The sequence below is a fragment of the Heteronotia binoei genome, chromosome 13, assembly GCF_032191835.1.
Source record: "Heteronotia binoei isolate CCM8104 ecotype False Entrance Well chromosome 13, APGP_CSIRO_Hbin_v1, whole genome shotgun sequence".
Classification (NCBI taxonomy): Eukaryota; Metazoa; Chordata; class Lepidosauria; order Squamata; family Gekkonidae; genus Heteronotia; species Heteronotia binoei.
Window position 1 is genome coordinate 68,610,262 of NC_083235.1, and position 21,700 is coordinate 68,631,961.

The following is a 21,700-nucleotide window of genomic DNA, read 5'->3' on the forward strand; positions in this document are numbered from 1 at the left end:
CTTTGTCTTTGTTTTTACATAAGAACATAAGATGTGCCTAGTGGTCCAGCTAGTCCAGCAGAGCCAACCAACTGAGCATAGAGCCCTTTGCCTGATGCTGCATAAGAGCACCTGTTTTCAGACGTTTAAAGCCTCTGAATATGGAAGTTCTCTTTAGTTATTATGGGCAGAGGAGCCAATGATGGATGTGTCTTCCATAAATCTGTGTTAACCCCTTTTAAAGGCGCCTGTACTTGTGGTCATCACTACATTTACTGACAGTTAATTCCACAAGTGTATTACTCACTGAGTGTGTGGGGGTGGGGGGGACACTTCATTTTGTCTATCCTGAATCTATTGTCCATCAACTTCATTGGGTGCCTCCAAGTTCTAATATTATGGGGTGGAGAAAAAAGTTACCTTTAACCACTTTCTCTGTGCTTTTTTTATAAACCTCTGTCACATTCCTTCTCCCACCCTTAATTTTTTTTTTCTAAACAGAAATGCCAGACTTTTCTCCCACTCTGCAGTCTTCTTGGTTGTTGTCTTTTGCTCTTTTTTCTAGATTTGCAATTTTTTTTAGATATTGTGACCAGAACTGTGTATTCCAGATGAGTTTAATATGGATCATTACAATGTAGTAATGTTTATTTTCAGTCCCTTACTCTGTCGTCCTTATTGTGGATCGCTTTTTTACTGCTGCCTCCACAGTTAGTTGCTATTTTCATCAAACTGTCCAGTACAGGCTTTCCTGTACTGTTTGGTGTAGTGGTTAAGTGTGCGGACTCTTATCTGGGAGAACCGGGTTTGATTCCCCACTCCTCCACTTGCACCTGCTGGAATGGCCTTGGGTCCCCCATAGCTCTGGCAGGGGTTGTCCTTGAAAGGGCAGCTGCTGTGAGAGCCCTCTCCAGCCCCACCCACCTCACAGGGTGTCTGTTGTGGGGGAGGAAGGGAAAGGAGATTGTGAGCCGCTCTGAGACTCTTCGGAGTGGAGGGCGGGATATAAATCCAATATCATCATCATCAATCATCTTCTTCTTCCTCTTCTTCTTCCTCTTCTTCTTCTTCCTCTTCTTCTTCCTCTTCTTCTTCTTCCTCTTCTTCTTCCTCTTCTTCTTCCTCCTCTTCCTCCTCCTCCTCCTCCTCCTCCTCCTTCTTCCTCCTCCTCCTCCTTCTTCTTCTTCTTCTTCCTCCTCCTCCTCCTCCTCCTCCTCCTTCTTCTTTCTTCTTCTTCTTCTTCCTCCTCCTCCTCCTCCTCCTTCTTCTTCTTCCTCCTCCTTCTTCCTCCTCCTCCTCCTTCTTCTTCCTCCTCCTTCTTCTTCCTCCTTCTTCCTCCTCCTCCTCCTCCTCCTTCTTCTTCTTCCTCCTTCCTCCTCCTCCTCCTCCTCCTTCCTCCTCCTCCTTCTTCCTTCTTCTTCTTCCTCCTCCTCCTTCTTCCTTCTTCTTCCTCCTCCTCCTCCTTCTTCTTCCTCCTCCTCCTCCTTCTTCTTCTTCTTCCTCCTCCTTCTTCTTCTTCCTTCCTCCTCCTTCTTCTTCTTCCTCCTCCTTCTTCTTCTTCTTCCTCCTTCTTCTTCCTCCTTCTTCTTCTTCCTCCTTCTTCTTCCTCCTCCTTCTTCTTCCTCCTTCTTCTCAGTCACTACTAGTTTAAAGCCTATCAGTATATATTTAAAGTCAGGTAGTTTTGCTCCAGTCAGCCACATGAACTTACTCACACTGAACTTCATTTGCCACTTTATGGTCCATTCACCCAACTTGTGAAGATCCTCATGGAGCTCTTCACAATCTACTTTGGTTTTCACCCTCCTCAGTCATTTGGTATCATCTGCAGATTTAGCCTCTGCACTGCTTACCTCCAGCTCCAGATAATTGATGAGCAAATCAAACAGTACCATTCTCGGCCCCTATCCTTATGGGCTGCTACTGTTTGTTTCCTGCTTTGTAAGAACTCTCCATATATTCCTGTTCCTATGATTTGAGCCTTAATGACTGCTAAGGTTATTCGCCTCTAAATCTTTGTGAATTGTCCGGTCAACCTGATAGAATCAAGAGAATGGTTGGTTTCATTTTGGGTAATTTATAACATTTGGGGGGGGAAGCAGCACAAGGGATGAAAGCCTATGCTATAAGAGATATTTTCTCCATTCCAACAGAGTTCTAATCTAAGGCATAAAACCATAGGATAAGAGATAGATAATCAATGTTACCTACAGTTTAATCCTAAACAGAGTTGCATACTTCTGAGCCCATTGAGTTCAATCAACTAAGAATGGCGTAACTGTTTAGGCACTTCTGGTGAGCTTCATGGCAGAACGGCAATCTGATTCTGAGCCTTCCTAGTCCTAATCTGACACTTCTCCTTAATCCCTCCCTCCTTTTCAGTTGTCCTTTTAGATATTTTTTAATCTTTTCCATCTGTATTAGTTTAACTGTTGCTTGACACTGGATAGATCCCCCCCCCCCCAGATCTGGTATTGTAATACTGCTTTGAAGTCAGGAAGAAATCCAACCATAAATCTTTTTAGAAAATAATAATGGGAAGCTGACTTGCCTCGGCTTATCAAAACAAAAGTAGAAATTTAGAGAAAGGCATGTGGGAGCTATAAAAAACATGCAAAGTTCATAAGGGCATGCTTTGGATCGTTTTCTTCCCCCACCCCATTCCTCTTTTGTAAAATGGCATTTTTTAAAGATTACTTAGCTGAAGTTTATATTGCGTTTGTAGACAATTTGCCCCTTTGAAATGACTCAGAACTACTCCTTTAGCTGTTCTTTTAATTTCCTGGAGAGGCTTTATGCTCAGATGGATAGCTCTTCAAGGAGCCTAGATGCAACCCAAGACTCCTTGAGGCTAGTGCGTCCATTTTTAAATACTCCCAGTATGCATGCATCTGGATTTATGCAAATAGTCTGTATGTATGAACAATGTCATGAGTGTAATAGGGTTCATTCAACAACAGCAGGTTCTGTGAGCAGGGTTTCCTACATCCCCTAGATACTGTGTTCATGCAAGCTGCTGTTGGGTCTTTTATGATTATTCCCATCAAAATAACCAATGGCTCAGACTAGCTACTGTCAAGAGAGAATGAGGGCCCATTAATATGTTAAAATTGAATCCAACAGCAATCGTGAGTATTCTTCCCCATGTCCAAATGATGCCACAAATTCCCATCCCTTCTCCCTCTCTATCACAGCACATTACTACCATATCTCTTCCACATAGGGACTTAGCTAATTTTTTTTAAGAATGTATTAATGCTTTTCCAGCGAAGGTAGTCCAAGCTTGGGTAAGTAAAAGTCATAGCAAAGTAATACCAATGCACAGTGAAGAAATCTCTCACCCTGTTCCTGGTTACTCCCAACACACACTTACATGGAACCGCCACTAAGCTACTGTGCGGACAGCATTTTCTGTGGAACTGCAGCCCTCCCCCCACCCTTGCATGGGTATGCTAGAGCAACCCCCAGTGCTGCAGTTCACAAAGCTAGACAGTGGAGCCAACAGCAGCAAGGCCAAGTTGTGACCTCTGAATTAATTATTTCTACCTTTAAGGTGAGTTTCTATGAAGGTTGCCTGGTCTGCCTTTTATGGTTCAAAACCCATCTTACTTTTTTCAAGCATTTGCAGCATAATCTAGTCTGTTCAAAAGTATTAAAGAGGATAGCAGGGCTCCTCTCTTTTTAGACATCTCAGTGGGTTTTCTGATAAGAAAAGGGGGGTCTGTAAAAGGGTATTTGTCTGGGGCTCCAACTGTAATCTGGTCCACTGTGGAGAAGACAGTCCACCTAAGGTTTCCAGACAGAGTATGAATTGAAGGCTCCCTCCTATGAAATGAAGCTCCCAGAGAATAGACTTTGGATCATTTCAGATGTCACATGAAATTAAGTTAATGGATTGCCTGAACATGGGCTGCTCCACTAACTGCAATTAAGAAAGTATGTGAAACCATGTTTTGAAGTCACTTTATTAAAGTACAGTTAGTTCTAACTGTGGTTTTATGTGCCATACAATATGGGCATCCTAGCTTTTCCTCTGGCATTGCTTTGTGCATTTCCTGAGATGATTGGCCCAGAAGACTGAAATTGAAGTCTCTTGTCTCTCAGTAGCAGTCTCTGACCCCTCTCTCATCTTCCAGTCAGCCTAGCAATAGCTTATTCCCTCAATTCCATCTGACAACAGTCTTGTCTCTGTTCTCTCAAAGGCCCAGGAATCTACTATGTTCCTTTCATGCATGCAGGAGGGGGGGAGCAATGCCTGCGGATCCTTGCCTTGCTAACAGTGCCATCCTAAGAAAATCCTACTCAGGACTAGCCAATAGGACTTGCTCCTTCTCAGGAGTGTACTGTTAATCACCTGCACACTGGTAAAAGAAAGTTATGTTTTCACAAAGATTGAGTCTAGAATTAAGCTATGTAATCATCCCATATTTAAAAAGACTCACCACCCAAACACTTGAACATCTAACCTACACAAGCTGTGATAAGTATGGCTCCCAAATGTAGAGAAATGCACAAAGTATGCAGCTTGGTAAAGGTTTACTGATGAAAAAAGAAGTGGGCATATTTGAGCTCTGAAATTATTTGGGAAGCATAGAAAGTGCTGGAAAGATTACAAAGGCATAAGAACATAAGAGAAGCCATGTTAGATCAGGCCAATGGCCCATCCAGTCCAACATTCTGTGTCACACAGCGGCCAAATATATATATATATATATATATATATATATACACACACACACACTGTGGCTAATAGCCACTGATGAACCTCTGCTCCATATTTTTATCTAACCCCTTCTTGAAGGTGGCTATGCTTGTGGACGCCACCACCTCCTGTGGCAGTGAATTCCACATGTTAATCACCCTTTGGGTGAAGAAGTACTTCCTTTTATCCGTTTTAACCTGTCTGCTCAGCAATTTCATCGAATGCCCACGAGTTCTTGTATTGTGAGAAAGGGAGAAAAGTACTTCTTTCTCTACTTTCTCCATCCCATGCATTATCTTGTAAACTTCTATCATGTCACCCCTCAGTCGACGTTTCTCCAAGCTAAAGAGCCCTAAGCGTTTCAACCTTTCTTCATAGGGAAGGTGTTCCAGCCCTTTAATCATTCTAGTTGCCCTTCTCTGGACTTTCTCCAATGCTATAATATCCTTTTTGAGGTGCAGCGACCAGAACTGCACACAGTACTCCAAATGAGACCGCACCATCGATTTATACAGGGGCATTATGATACTGGCTGATTTGTTTTCAATTCCCTTCCTAATAATTCCCAGCATGGCGTTGGCCTTTTTTATTGCAAACGCACACTGTCTTGACATTTTCAGTGAATTATCTACCATGACCCCAAGATCTCTCTCTTGGTCTGTCTCTGCCAGTTCACACCCCATCAACTTGTATTTGTAGCTGGGATTCTTGGCCCCAATGTGCATTACTTTGCACTTGGCCACATTGAACTGCATCTGCCATGTTGACGCCCACTCACCCAGCCTCAACAGATCCCTTTGGAGTTCCTCACAATCCTCTCTGGTTCTCACCACCCTGAACAATTTAGTGTCATCTGCAAATTTGGCCACTTCACTGCTCACTCCCAACTCTAAATCATTTATGAACAAGTTAAAGAGGATGGGACCCAGTACCGAGCCCTGCGGCACCCCACTGCTTACCGTCCTCCACTGCGAAGACTGCCCATTTATACTCACTCTCTGCTTCCTATTACTCAGCCAGTTTTTGATCCACAAGAGGACCTGTCCTTTTACTCCATGACTCTCAAGCTTTCTAAGGAGCCTTTGATGAGGAACTTTATCAAAAGCTTTCTGGAAGTCAAGGTAAACAACATCTATCGGGTCTCCTTTGTCCACATGTTTGTTCACCCCCTCAAAGAAATGTAACAGGTTAGTGAGGCAAGATCTTCCCTTGCAGAACCCATGCTGAGTCTTCCTCAATAACCCGTGTTCATCAATGTGCCTACTCATTCTGTCCTTGATAATGGTTTCTACCAACTTTCCCGGTATTGAAGTCAGACTGACTGGCCTGTAATTTCCCGGATCTCCTCTGGAACCCTTTTTAAAGATGGGGGTGACATTTGCTACCTTCCAGTCCTCAGGAACGGAGGCAGATTTCAATGAAAGATTACAGATTTTTGTTAGAAGATCCACAAGTTCAACTTTGAGTTCTTTCAGAACTCTCGGATGTATGCCATCCGGACCCGGTGACTTATTAGTTTTTAATTTGTCTATTAGTTGTAGGACCTCCTCTTTTGTCACCTCAATCTGACTCAGGTCTTTCAACACCCCTTCCAATATTAGTGGTTCTGGGGCGGGCAAACACTTCTCATCTTCCACGGTGAAGACGGAGGCAAAAAATGCATTCAGCTTCTCAGCCATTTCCCCATCCTCCTTCAGTAATCCTTTTACCCCATGGTCATCCAAGGGCCCCACTGCTTCCCTGGCTGGTTTCCTACTTCTAATATATTTGAAGAAATTTTTATTGTTGGTCTTTATGTTTTTTGCAATATGCTCCTCATAGTCCCTTTTTGCCTGCCTGATCACAGTCTTGCATTTGATTTGCCACTGCCTGTGTTCCCTTTTATTAATCTCACTTGGACTGGTTTTCCACCGCTTAAAGGAGTCCTTCTTACCTTTTACAGCTTCCATTACTTTGTTTGTTAACCATGCTGGCCTCTTCTTATACCTGTTTGTGCCTTTCCTAACTTGTGGTATGTATTTTATCTGAGCTTCTAGGATTATAGTTTTAAATAGTCTCCAAGCTTCCCCAAGGGTTTTGACCGTATTTACCTTTCCTTTCAGTTTCCTCCTCACATGCCTCCTCATCTCAGAGAATTTACCCCTTTTAAAGTTAAATGTGGTTGTGGCGGTCTTTTTGGGCAACTCCCTATTTATACAAATGGTGAAATCAATAACATTATGGTCACTGTTCCCAAGCGGCGCAATCACTTTTACGTCTCTCACCAAGTCTTGGGCATTACTTAGGACCAGATCCAGGATCGCCCCACCCCTGGTAGGTTCTGAGACCATCTGCTCCATAGCACAGTCATTGAGAGCATCAAGAAACTCAATCTCTTTCTCTCGACCAGAACACATATTGACCCAATCAATCTGCGGGTAGTTAAAATCACCTATTACGACACAGTTTTTACGTTTAGCCGCTATCTTTAATCCCTCCATCATATTATAATCGTCCTCTCTCTTTTGATTTGGTGGGCGATAACAAACTCCCATAGTTAAATTTCCTTTTGGGCCCTCTATTTCAACCCAAAGCATTTCTAAAAGGGAATCTAATTCTCTGACCTCAGTCTTACTGGACTGTATATCCTCTCTGACATACAGAGCCACCCCACCTCCAACCCTTCCCTCCCTATCCTTCCGATATAGCTTATATCCAGGAATCACCGTGTCCCACTGATTCTCCTCATTCCACCAAGTTTCTGAAATTCCCACAATGTCTATGTTTTCTCCCAACACTAAACATTCCAATTCACCAATCTCTCTGCTAATGGATACATCTATGTACTGTACATCACAAACTGCCTTCGCTATCCCCTTAACCTTCACATAGTATAGAAGAAAACCTCTCCGTACACCATTGCCATTTAAATATATCTCCTGGGGTAGCTACTGTCACTTGGAGATCAAGTCATTTAGAGGTTCTACCCTGTTGGGAGCATGTAGGGAGCTAGTTAGCTCAGAGCTTTTCAGTCCAGAGCTGTGCAAGTTTAGTTGTTCTTTCTCTTAACCAAAGTACAAATAGAGGATGCTGATCATTAAACCTTTGTCTGACAGCAGAGGAAACAGAAAGTTGGAATGGTGTGACTTTTTCCCTGTGCAGGCTGTTTGCGCTCAAGTATGCTTTTATCTTTGCTTCCACAGCCTAGGAAGTCTGCAGGACAATATCTAAAAAGAGGGAAAGCGCTTGGGTTGGGAAAGGGGGGGTGGGCTGGAAAAGAAACAAACCAGCGAGAGCTCTTTCCGTAATCAAAGAATGCATCCTCCAATCCTGACGAACTGGATATATTCAACAGAGAATCTTGCGGCACTTTAGAGACCGATTTAAAAAAAAATTCTTTCCTGGAGACCAACTAATCCCTTCAGTGAATCGTCGTTGCAGAAGTACAGCTGGGTTGGTCTCCGCCTCAGCTTCTAGCGTCAACCCTTTTCCTGTGGGTGGGTGCCTTTTTAAACATGTTTGCAAAGGAGAAGGAGACTACAAGCTTGGCTGCCTGGCGGTTCTTGCCCATACAGGTGTGCATAACTCACAGGAATGCCAGACAAACCTGAGTCACAGATAGCCCCCCCCCCCCGCCGCATGCACACACAGACACACACCTGACCTAAAATAAAACTATCTCTTCTGACTTCACTTGCTTGAGAGCTGTTCCCCCACTGCTGCTACGCAACCTCTCCATATGCCCCTGGTGAGAGAAAGACAGGCAGAGGGAGCAGCAGCAACCAGAAGGAGGGAGGGAAAAGGTGAAAGTCAACATTTTATCAGAAGGAACCAGGACCTGTGCAGAGGTATGTCAGATTCACAAGCTCTTCATTCCTGGGGATTGTTAACCTCTAACTGGGCTTCTAAAGGATTTTTTTGAGAGAAAGAGCCGGATGGAAATCGGGGGAAGGAAATGCTGAATTTGGAAGTGGCAATGAAGTAGTGAAGTTCTCCCCCACCCCCCCCCCCCCCGCCCCACTGCCTCTGGAGGAATTTCTTGGCTTGGTGTGGGTGGCTGTTATTTGGATTGTTACACAGGATTTGGACTTTGAATCAGACCCAGCACTAATGAGGTTGGTAGAATTAATTTGTGTTCCCAGCTGCGGAGAGTCTTTTCTTTCTTTTTCTAACTTATTGATTAACCAGAGGGAGCAGTGAAATGAGGCAAAGGTTGTCTTACGCAGGTAGGCAGCTGGCAAATGCAGAGTATGGTTGTGCTTCTGGGAGTGCATGTTCTTATCCTCTCAACATTGCAATGTGCTTTCTCTTGTCGTCCTGCTGGAACCTGGCACCAGTTGTTGATTAGCCAGTTTCATGTTCCAGAGGAGGGCAAATTTTTCTTTAGACTTGTTTCTTTTTGCTTGTTTCCCATGCACAAAAATCACCAACACCTTATACAGCTTGCACTGTTTAAATTATTAAGACAAATACTTTAGGCAAGATTTGTGCCCTTTTTCGCTCTTTGCCAGGGAAAGGAAACCCCTACATAGAAAATAGGGCTCATGTGTTCTTTCAGTCCCTCAAAGGGCGATTAACAACTGCACAATCAGGCAGAAATTCAACAGGATACAACTGTCCTAATACTGCGTTGCAGCTATGGGGGAGGTTTTGCATGTCTAATTTCTGCCTGTCACAAAACTGTTACTACCTTTTAAACTCATGGGAACCCTTTTGGTATAAAAGAGGAAAATTCATGCAAGATGGCAGAAAGAAGTGTGTATTATAGGATTAACAATCTCACTAATGTTGGATTGACAGAAATCCTAAGGGATCCTATTTTCACAGTGTTAGGCTCAGGATAAGGAGAGTTAAACTATTGTGAGTGATCTGTTGGCTGTTTAACTGAAAGTTCAACATTTCCCCTGATTTTGGCATAGTGTGTTTGAGGTAAGGGAAAAGACAGGTAAGGTATATATGAGATAATTTTTAAGAAGGATTTTCTAAACATGACAGAAAGTCGCAAGTGCAGAGTAAGAAATGGGATGGGATTATGGATAATGGATAACTAGATGGAAAGTGTGAGCAGATGTAAAATAGTTGATTAAATCTTCCAAAATTATCATTTATCTGGCCATCAACTCATGTCCTGTTTCCAAAACTAGGGCTCAAATGTGGACCTTAAAAAATAAAAACACAAAGAGTGCCTCTGAATAGATATACGATGTCTTTCCCTTCATCATTCAGCTTAATGAGAGGTTGAGACACCATTTTATGGGGACAGGGCTGGATTTAGCAAGGTCCAAGTGCCCATTTTCAGTTAAACTGTTAAATGCTGGGAGAAAAGCCCATTGAATTTGTACTTCAAAATAACTAGAGCTGTTATCAGCATATGATAAAAAAAGGCATTCTTTTGGTGACATGGATTTGTGCCTTTGACATGTATACCCAGCTAATAAATTATTCCGTAAATTCAATCTGTGAGTTGAGCAGAAATTTACTCAGCTCGAGGTAATAGTGGCATGCAATCTGGAAATGCCAAGGAAGGGAGAAAAGCACACACGCACTCAATCTATAAGTGGCACCCTGCTTTCAGACACATGTAAGTCCCAGCACCTGCTCCTTTCTATGTTAACCATTACATAATGCTTAATGTCTAAATCACAGCAAATCTGCAGAATTTCTGCTAGCAATTTTATATTGTTGGATGGGTGAAGTCAAAGAAAGTTAGAAATGGGAGCATGCTTATCACTTGGGAGGAAGGAGACAGGTATCAGAGAGGATGAATATTTAGATGGACTTTTCCTGGGTACTGATGCTATGTGTGCTATAATATGTCTAACAAAGGAATAGCTTGTCGTTCTCTAAAGGAATGTGCTGGAATGGTTAGAATGTGCTGAAAATTTCTGTCTTAAGATGTTCATGTTTTCTACTGTTTCCATTATAATGCAAAGAAACTCTCATGCCAGACACCTATTCTGCTAAGATCTCCTGCTTTCCTTGTTGGTGTTATAATGTCCTGCCTGTTAATACTTCTCAGTTTGTCAGAAAGGAGTCTAGACTTGTATCTTGACAACATAGGATTCCCAAGAAAAAGGATGGGACAGAGGAATCCAAAAGCAGTGTTGAGTGTGGATGAAGACATTTGTGTGTAGCCTACTGGGCATGAAAATCAAAGGGGTGGGGTTGAAAACAGTCTCCCCTTGAATGGATATTGGAGATTAAACTGGCATGTGGGAATAACATCTCAAAATAATTAATTGTGTATCTGGCAGAACCTCTTTTAGCTGGAATGATGGAAATTGCCCTGAAGAGAGATTTCTTTTTAGTGGCAAGGAGCCTTTTATCACAGGGGTGTCAAACATGCTGTCCGGGGGCTGAATCAAGCCCCCAGAGGGCTCCAATCAGGTCCCTGAGCAACTGGCTGTTATCTGCTTCCTTCTCCCTCTCTCTTACTTCTTTCTGCATAACAGCTTGCTTTGCCAGGCTTGCTCATTTCCACAGGAGCTACAGAGCAAAGCCTCTATTTTCTCCATTGGCTGAGGCTCCTCCCTTGGGAGGGGGGAGGGAGAGCTTGCTTTGCCAGGCTCTCTCAATTGCACAGCAGAGCTCCTGAGCCAAGCCTGTCTCCCTTCTATTGGCTGAGGCTCCTCCCCCTCCTGGTCCCCTGGGGAAAGAAGGAAAGACCCAGAGCTTCCTTTGCCCAGTTCCATGGATCCCATGGGAGAGATACAAAGAAAGCACCTTTAAGACCAATGATGCTAATGTTTTAAGCATGTTTCATTTTAAGGTTAAAAAAACCCTTTTAATTGTGTTTGTGTCCTTTTAAAAGTACACACATGGCCCGGCCTGACAAGGTCTCATTTATGTCAGATCCGTCCCTCATAACAAATGAGTTCAACATCCCTGTTTTATCACTTGCTTCTAAGACCGCTGAGCTAGGATTGTAGATGAAGTTAGTCCATGACAGTTTATGCTAGGATAAAAGCACTTTAGTCTTTAAAGTGCCACAAGATTGTGATTTGGTTTTGCTGCACCAGACGGCTACTCCTCTGGAACTGAACTCTGCTATATATCCTTAGTGCTTACTGGGTATACTTCCAGCTGGGCTGGCTTTGACAAAGAAAAATGAGTGCTAATGTTGCTGGGTTAGAACATAAGAACATAAGAGAAGCCATGTTAGATCAGGCCAATGGCCCATCCAGTCCAACATTCTGTGTCACACAGCGGCCAAATATATATATATATATATATATATATATATATATATATATATATATATATACACACACACACACACACACACTGTGGCTAATAGCCACTTATGGACCTCTGCTCCATATTTTTATCTAACCCCCTCTTGAAGGTGGCTATGCTTGTGGCCGCCACCACCTCCTGTGGCAGTGAATTCCACAGGTTAATCACCCTTTGGGTGAAGAAGTACTTCCTTTTATCCGTTTTAACCTGTCTGCTCAGCAATTTCATCGAATGCCCACGAGTTCTTGCATTGTGAGAAAGGGAGAAAAGTACTTCTTTCTCTGCTTTTTCCATCCCATGCATTATCTTTAAGCCTCTATCATGTCACCCCGCAGCTGACGTTTCTCCAAGCTAAAGAGCCCTAAGTGTTTCAACCTTTCTTCATAGGGAAAGTGTTCCAGCCCTTTAATCATTCTAGTTGCCCTTTTCTGGACTTTCTCCAATGCTATAATATCCTTTTTGAGGTGCAGTGACCAGAACTGCACACAGTACTCTAAATGAGACCGCACCATCGATTTATACAGGGGCATTATGATACTGGCTGATTTGTTTTCAATTCCCTTCCTAATAATTCCCAGCATGGCGTTGGCCTTTTTTATTGCAAACGCACACTGTCTTGACATTTTCAGTGAATTATCTACCACGACCCCAAGATCTCTCTCATGGTCAGTCTCTGCCAGTTCACACCCCATCAACTTGTATTTGTAGGTGGGATTCTTGGCCCCAATGGGTTTTGTGATGGAATAAGGGAATGTCTGTACCAAAGCCCTTGTATAGGCCTCTCCCCCCCAAAAAAGAAAAAATCTCTTCTTACAAACATATTCTGGCTTGTATTTCTGTTTTCCAACCATGCAGCCCCACTGAGAAGAAGGTACGTATAGACGTTCTGTCGATTCACAACCAACCTATACAGCAAGAAACGGGTTTTCAAGGCAAGTGAGAACCAGAGATAGTTTGCCAGGGCCTTCCTCCTTTAGCAGTCTCCCACCCAAGTATCAACCCTGCTTTACTTCCGATGAGATTGGGCTGTACCATAACACTCCACATCCCTGAGAAGGAGGATAGAGGGTAGTATATATCTGCGTACCTGTTCTCTCACTACATGTGCTCGTTGGTATGATCTTGTGGGCCCTTACAATCTGAATGTCTGCTTAATACTTGAGGTTGGTGGTGGAAAGTCAATCAAAGTACTTAGACCCGTCACTAGCGTCAATAATTATGAAAATGCCACTAAACATGTGGATACAAAAGTAGCCAAAGGAGCATAGATCAGCATAAATTAATTGACTGTAGGCTAGGCTTGCCAATCCCCAGGTCCCAGCAGGGGTTCTCTCCCACTTTCCCAGGCTCCTTCCCGCCCCCAGTCAGCTGGCCGGAGGGGGGAAGCCCCACCTCCACAGCCACCATGTGACTTTCCACGTCCGGCGGCTTCAGTCTCCGATTGAAAGGCTTCCTCTTGGGATGGTGTGTCTCTGTTACTTTGAAGAAGCTGGCAGCAACTCATGAGTAGAGACACCAATCCCTCGCTTCAGAGTTGCCAGAAACGGGGAGGGAAATGTCTGCTAAGCACTTCATTATTCCCTATGTGGAGATCGATTCTCAAAGGGTATAATGGGGAATTGATCCGGAGGTATCGGGGGCTCTGGGGGGGCTGTTTTTTGAGGTGGAGACACCAAATTTTCAGTATAGCATCTAGTGCCTCTCCCCAAAATACCTCCCAAGTTTCAAAAAGATTGGACCAGGGGGTCCAATTCTATGAGTCCCAAAAGAAGGTGCCCCTATCCTTCATTATTTCCTATGGAAGGAAGGCATTTAGAAAGGTGTGCTGTCCCTTTAAATGTGATGGCCCTTGGAGTTCAATTATGCTTGTCACACCCTTGCTCCTGGCTCCACCCCCAAAGTCTCCTAGCTCCACCCCCAAAGTCCCCAGATATTTCTTGAATTGGACTTGGCAACCCTGTTGTAGGCTCAGACACTCAAAATCCATGCAGATGTTCTAGTAGTCCACGTAGTCCATAAGACCCTGCAGGGCCGTAGCCAGGATATAGAAGGTTGGGGAGCCTCTAAATTTTTTTTGGGGGGGGCACTCAGGAGCCCCACCCCATAGCCTTTCCTCCCACACCCTTCAAATCAAAGTACCACCTGGTGCCCACCCCACACACAATTTGGGCGATGGGGAAAGAAGGGGAGCAGCAAACGAGAGCGCCACTCCAATAGAGCATGGGGCTGGCAGCAGAAGCAGCCCCCAGCCTCTCCTTGCGAGTTAAAGTGCCCCGCCTGCTATTTGAGTGGCGGGGAAGGGAGGGCAGAGGGGATGAGAGCTCTTCTCTTTCCTCCCTGCCACTCTCATTGCCGCTGCCCTCCCTTCTGCATCACCCAAATCCTGTGCTGGGTGGGTGGCAGAAGCAGTCTCCAGCCTCCGGCTGGCCAGTTAAAGGGCCTGCCAATCAGCTGATCATCAGGCCCTTTAACTGGCATAAGAACATAAGAGAAACCATGCTGGATCAGGTGGGTCCGGGCCAGTTTGCAAGGCAGAGGTGGGCGGGTGCCCCCAGGAGGCAGGAAAGGAAGCTCTGCAGTGCCAGCCACCCGGCCGAGAGGGCTAGGAGGAGTCCCCGGGGGACTGGAGAGTCGACCAGGCAGGGAGCGGAAGGTGGGATCGACCTAGGCTTCCCAACCCTCCCGCCCTGGCGAGGGACCCCAGGATTTCCAGCCTCTTCCCCCGCTCCCCCAAAAAACGGAAGCGGGGGGAGGGGGGAAACGGCGCCAAGGAGCATGGCGAGCCGCCCCATCCCGGAGCGGGCGAGGCCGCCGCGCTGCTGCCGCACCCTCCCCGCCCACCGCAGCTGCTCCTCCGAGATGGGCCCAGGCTGAGCCCATCTTGGAGGAGCAGCTAAGAAGCGGCAGCAGCGCAGGCAAAACCAGCGAGGCAAAACCAGAGACGGGGAGGGCGGAGGCAGGCCAGGAGCATGGCGAGCCGCAAATCTGGGCCCTTCTAGGACCCGGACTCGTGGCTCGCCACGCCCCCGGCCCGCCTCCACCCCCCCTCCGAATCCACCCCAGAGGCAGAGCGGAGCGGGCAAGGCCGCCGCGCCGCTGCCGCCCTCCCCGCCGCCCCACCACAGCTGCTCCTCCGAGATGGGCTCAGCCTGAGCCCATCTCGGAGGAGCAGCTGCGGTGGGGCGGGGGGGCAGCAGCCACGCGGCGGCGTTGCCCGCTCTGAGACGGGGCGGCTCGCCACGCTCCCCGGCGCTGTTTCCCCCCCTCCCCCTAGCTCCACCCCAGTGTCTCCTGGCTCCACCCCCAAAGTCCCCAGATATTTCTGGGATTGGACTTGGCAACCCTAGCTCGACCCCTCCCAGGTTTGCAAAGCCCCCTCTCCCTGTGTTCCACCCAGCCCAGGGAGCGGAGAAGAGCCAGTGACTGGCTGCGTGGTCGCCTGGGAGGGAAAAGAGAGCAAAAAAGTCCAGCTGGCATTCTGGCAGGGGACGCAAAAGCAGGAGCCTGCCTTGGGCCAGCAGGAAGGAGTAAGAGGGGCCCGGGGGTGCACAGGGGGAAGGGGGTCGACCCCTTCCACTCCCTGGTCTGGGGCGACTCAAGGGCCTCTTTGCCCGCCCAGAGCCCAGAGCCACTCCTCCCCCGCTCCTCCACACGCTCGCTTCTAAGCAGCAGAGGGGCTGGCAGCCTCCTCTGGGCTCTGGCTGGCAAGAGCCGTGCCTGGTGCCCTCCCCATCCTCTGGACAGTGCCTAGTGGAATCCGCAGGCCCGGCGACCACTGTGCGCCCAAGAGGCAACTGCTGCTGCAGGTTTGGGCGGCCCCGATTGAGGCTAGCAGCAGCGCAGACCCCAGGCACGCGGGGGCCTGCACAATTCGGAGCGCTCTGGCCCACGGCCAAGCCCAGCCGAGCTGATCGGCACCTCGCAGCAAGCGGCAGGGCTCCAACTTGTAAAGCCATGCATGCAGCAGCCCTGCACAGCTGGGCGCTTAATAATAATAATAATAATAATAATAATAATAATAATAAGCTTTTATTTATATCCTGCCCTCCCCGCCGAGGCAGGCTCAGGGCGGCTCACAAGACATGGTGTGAACCATGATTACAATAGATACAATTCATATAATAAAATGCAGTTAATAAAATACAGTTAAAAGACAGTTACATAAATAATTTAAAAACCACAATAGATTAAAGGTGCTACAGTACAGGATGTATGTATCTCAAGATGGCCAGATGTCACTTTCAGAGTTCCACCTTATAGGCTTGTTGAAAGAGGACAGTTTTACAAGCTTGGTACTTCCCCGCCGGCAGGGGCCAGTTGGCAGAAGCAGACCCAGCCTTCCACCCATTTGAAGGGCCCGATGATCAGCTGATTGGCGGGCCCTTTAACCTGCAGTGGAGGCTGAGGGCTGCTTCTGCCGCCCACCCCGCACAGTTTTGAGTGATGGGGAAGGGAGGGCGGCAGGAAGGAGACCAGAGGCCCCGGGGGCTGATGGGGGCCCCAAAGTCAGGGGGCCTCGCCCAGAAGTCGGGGGGCTGTTCCCCCACAGGCCCTCTCTTAGCTACGGGCCTGAGACCCTGGTATATCTATTCTCCATTTCAATTAAAAATCTTCTACAGATGGTCTCAAATCATTCAACTGGACACCACTGAATGGCCAAATTCACCCAAAAAAAAAAAGAGTCAGCTGGTACAGGCTGGCACAGAACATCAATAAGAAAGAGGTAAATGTGGTACCTCCCATCTTTTGCTTTGAGCCCACTATGAGAGACAGTGCCAGTAAGAAATTTAAGTTGCTTCTATCCCTGGTAATTGTTCAGGTGTAACAATTTGTATGGGGAATTTTGAGTCAGAGAAGAAGAAGATATTGGATTTATATCCCGCCCTCCACTCCGAAGAGTCTCAGAGCGGCTGACAATCTCCTTTACCTTCCTCCCCCACACCAGACACCCTGTGAGGTGGGTGGGGCTGGAGAGGGCTCTCACAGCAGCTGCCCTTTCAAGGACAACCTCTGCCAGAGCTATGGCTGACCCAAGGCCATGCCAGCAGGTGCAAGTGGAGGAGTGGGGAATCAAACCTGGTTCTCCCAGATGAGAGTCCACACACTTAACCACTACACCAAACTGGCTCTCCACACCAAACTGGCTCTTCGCCAGAGACATCCCAGTATGTTTAGCCTCTGAATACATAGAAATTATAGCATGTAATGGAAAAAGTAATAGTTGCAGCTACAAATGGCTTTCCATCTAGAGCTATTTAGAGCTATTTAGCATAGTCCAATGTGAGGGGGGCACTTCAGGTGTCTTAATGGCTGGTAAAAGAAGTCTTCCATATCAGGATTGCTTTTTTGAGAGTTCTATGAAGACCAGACAATCTGCAAGTAAGTTCAACCAGGACTTCCAAGAACCAACATAGGACCCCCAGAGGAAGATTCCCCCTGAGCGCACTCTCATACAGCCCAAACATCCTATAAATCTAAATTGCATGATCTCCAGTCTGAATTTTTGTCCCTTTAGCTCTTCCACTCCCAGCAGTCCTGCAGTTTATCTTAAAACCTCGGAATCTTCCATTTCCTGGATTCATTTTGTGCTAATTCCAGCTTCTTCTCTGTTTGGATAACAGCTGAATTTACTGTGATCAGACTACACAACAGTATATGAGGAAGAAGAAAATGTTGTGAATGAGGTGCCCATTTTCTTTCTTGTCTTGGAGATTAATTAAACAGGAATTAGGGTTGCCAAGTCCAATTCAAGAAATATCTGGGGACTTTGGGGGTGGGGCCAGGAGACTTTGGGGGTGGAGCCAGGAGACATTAGGGGTGGAGCCAAGATCAAGGCTGTGACAAGCATCATTGAACTCCAAAGGGAGTTCCGGCCATCACATTGAAAGGGGCGGCACACCTTTTCAATGCCTTCCTTCCATAGGAAATAATGAAGGATAGGGGCACTTTCTTTGGGGGCTCATAGAATTGGACCCCCTGGTCCAATCTTTTTGAAACTTTGGGGGTATTTTGGGGAGAGGCACTAGATACTGTACTGAAAATTTGGTGCCTCAACCTCAAAAAACAGCCCCCCCCCCCAGAGCCCCAGATACCCGCAGATCAATTCTCCATGATTTTCTATGGGAATAAATCTCCATGGGGAATAACAGAGTTCCCAGTAGACATTTCCCTCCCCTCCCCCCGCTTTCTGACGACCCTGAAGCGGGGGGGGGGAGGGCCTCCAAACCGGGGGGTCCCCTGCCCCCACCTGGGGATTGGCAACCCTAACAGGAATCTGTATCACCATGACCTTGCCACACAGTATGTGATATACCATATGCTGCCATCTAATAAAGAATCCCATGGCTCCTTCTGGATTCTAAATTATGTCAGATTTTATTTTTTAAAAGAACTCGTTTCTAATTCTCATGCTCTGCTCTTGGCATCCTGTGTTCTTTGCTTCATATCTTCCTTTTAGGGTTGCCAATCCCCAGGTGGGGGCAGGGGATCCCCTGGTTTGGAGACCTTCCCCCCACTTCAGGGTCATCAGAAAGCAGGGGGAGGGGAGGGAAATGTCTGCTGGGAACTCTGTTGTTCCCTATGGAAGGGAAAGAAGATTGTGAGCCGCTCTGAGACTCTTTGGAGTGGAGGGCGGGATAGAAATCCAATATCTTCATCTACCTCACAGGGTGTCTGTTGCGGGGGAGGAAGGGAAAGGAGATTGTGAGCCGCTCTGAGACTCTTCGGAGCGGAGGGCGGGATATAAATCCAATATCTTCATCTACCTCACAGGGTGTCTGTTGTGGGGGAGGAAGGGAAAGAAGATTGTGAGCCGCTCTGAGACTCTTCGGAGCAGAGGGCGGGATATAAATCCAATATCTTCATCTACCTCACAGGGTGTCTGTTGTGGGGGAGGAAGGGAAAGGAGATTGTGAGCCGCTCTGAGACTCTTCGGAGTGGAGGGCGGGATATAAATCCAATATCTTCATCTACCTCACAGGGTGTCTGTTGTGGGGGAGGAAGGGAAAGAAGATTGTGAGCCGCTCTGAGACTCTTCGGAGCAGAGGGCGGGATATAAATCCAATATCTTCATCTACCTCACAGGGTGTCTGTTGTGGGGGAGGAAGGGAAAGGAGATTGTGAGCCGCTCTGAGACTCTTCGGAGTGGAGGGCGGGATATAAATCCAATATCTTCATCTACCTCACAGGGTGTCTGTTGTGGGGGAGGAAGGGAAAGGAGATTGTGAGCCGCTCTGAGACTCTTCGGAGCGGAGGGCGGGATATAAATCCAATATCTTCATCTACCTCACAGGGTGTCTGTTGTGGGGAAGGAAGGGAAAGAAGATTGTGAGCCGCTCTGAGACTCTTTGGAGTGGACGGCGGGATATAAATCCAGTATCTTCTTCTTCATCTTCTACTCTGAAAGCTTGTTGTCTGCTAAAACAAAAAAAAACACATTTTAAACCTGTAATTTTATTACTAGTTTTATTTACTACCCATGCTGTCTCAATAATTGATGTTAAGGTTGCCAGCATCCAGGTAAGACCTGGGAATTCCTGAAATTGCAATTCATCTCCAGACTACAGAAATCAGCTCCCCTGGATAAATGTATGTTTGGAAGGTGGATTCTATGGAATTGTACAGGCTCCATTCCCAAATCTCCAGGAGTTTCCCAACCTGGATCTGGCAATCCTCACCCCCCCCCCCCACCACCAAATCTCTGTTGGCTGTTGGGTGGATCTAGCAACTCTAATCCAGGAAGTGGCAATCAGGGAGAGCTAGGAAGGAGCATGTTAGCACTGTATCAAATCCAAGAAAGAGCAGGCAAAGTCCAGATAGATGACCTTTCTATAGCAGCAACCAAGCTGTTGAATGAGCCTGAATTCCTTTGTCCCTGTGCTTTGTGTCCCTATCTGAGACTTCACAGATGAAGAGAGAGAGATGTGTGGGCCTTGAGAAGTTAGGACTCAGGAGGGGTATGTGCAGAAACTCCTATTGTCCATCTGAGCCCCATGGAGACGGAAAAAGCCCAAAGACAGACAGGGAGGGGCGGGGAACAAACACACTGAGTCTTTTCATATCTTCTGGGGATTTGAGTATAACAAAAGAGTCCTTGTGTTACTTGATTGTTGTAGCATTGGCTGCTTCTTGTGCTGCCCAAGGAAGAGTTCATCTTGCAGTAATACGCACAGGTTTAATAGCTGTAATAAGGGTACAAAAGGCTAAAATCATATGTTGGAGAGACTAAAACAGAATCTTCTGAGTGTGCAAGTGGGGAATGGAGAAGGTTCTTTGCCATGAATGTTTTGCTCCCTTCCTATTTTGTCTCATTTTAAAATTCAGTTTCTGCACATTGTGAAGTAGAAATTGTAATTTAATTTTGCAGAAACATTAACTTGCTTCTTTGAATTCAGATTACAATGTTTACCTCACAATTCATTTCAGACGCCTCCATACGAATGCTTTCCCACTGTTAAATTCCTCTCCCAGTATCTTTTGTGCACAAAGAACAGGGAACCCTGATGCTTCATTTGAAATAGCAGCACTTGAGAATTACGACAGTGATCCTAAAAACACTTCCCTGGACATAAGCCCCACTTAATAAAACAGGCTTTATTTCTCAGCTGGTTTGCTCTCTAAGTGAACCCACCTTCCAGTAGTCCTCAGTCCAGTTCTGCCTCATTTTAGTTGTACACAATAGGGTTGCCAGGTCCAACTCAGAAAAATATCTGGGGACCCTGAGGGTGGAACCAGGAGACTTTCCCATTCCCTAAAATAAATAAAAATACAGCAGTGCAGTTCCCCTAAATATAGTCTTAATTTCCTCATTTCCCAGTAGCTAAACTTCCACTAAATTAAAGTGAACACACACATTCTCAAAATAAACAGAGCAAGCATACACTTTTGTGATCTCACTGACGCAATTTACTCACATTGCTGAATGTGCCATCTGCTGTATTTCAACCAACTTCTTCAGACTAATAGGAAAACAAAAGAACACCTAGGGGGTGGAGTTCATGGTGCCTGGTCTGTATTCAGTCAGACAGTGCTTTAGAATCTAACAAGTGGGGGCCCATGAGACTCATGGAGGGAATCCCATACCCTCCCCACTCTCTTGTCAAGCCCAATGCAGCCTCTGGGCTCTCCAGATGCCACCACTGGGTCCAGTGTGGAGACCTGGGTTGTAGAGCAGCTGCCACTAGGCCTAGCATGGCCCCCAGTCTCTCCCTGGTCTGCACCGCCATCAGGCCCAGTACAGCTTCCAGTTGTGCCACTGTGAGGCCCAGCATGGAGTTCTGGGCTGTGGGGCTGCTTCTGGTGGGCCCAGCATGGCCCCTGGGCTCTCCCTAGGATGCGTCACCACTGCCAGCCCTAGCGTGGCTCTCACGCTGCATGACCACCACCAGAACCAGGACAGCTCCCAGGCTGCACAGTCAACATCCCCCCTCCCCCGGTCTGAGGTAATTGTATGGTTGCCAATCCCCAGTTGGGGAAAAAAACAGCGGGAACTGAGTAGCACAAACACGTGTAATCTTAAAGATACAGAACACACCACAAACAGTATTTCCACAAAATCAATGCATGAAAAAGCCAATAGTAGAAAATGGAATCCTCAATGTCCGTCGTTCCTTGACTTGAATCCAGGGTCTATCAGTGCAGCAAGAAATAAATCCACAATAAGGTAGTCCACAATACCGGTTTCGGTCACACCTTTTTCAATTGTAGACTGTTATAGCAACCAATGCATCATGGTTTCCCTATCATAAAACAAGGACTCAATACTAGTTAAAATCATCACAGCATATTTAACAATCATAAATCAAT

General features: G+C 46.4%; 1 protein-coding gene across 1 annotated transcript in view; it reads left to right on the forward strand.

The window, feature by feature from the left end:
- Window positions 1–8,195: 8,195 nt before the first annotated feature.
- The window catches only part of ITGB4 (integrin subunit beta 4), a 132,022-nt gene continuing 118,517 nt past the window's right edge, over window positions 8,196–21,700 (forward strand). Inside the window, 1 exon segment of the mRNA XM_060253022.1 lies at window positions 8,196–8,775. The gene's annotated coding sequence lies outside the window, so the exon portion shown is untranslated.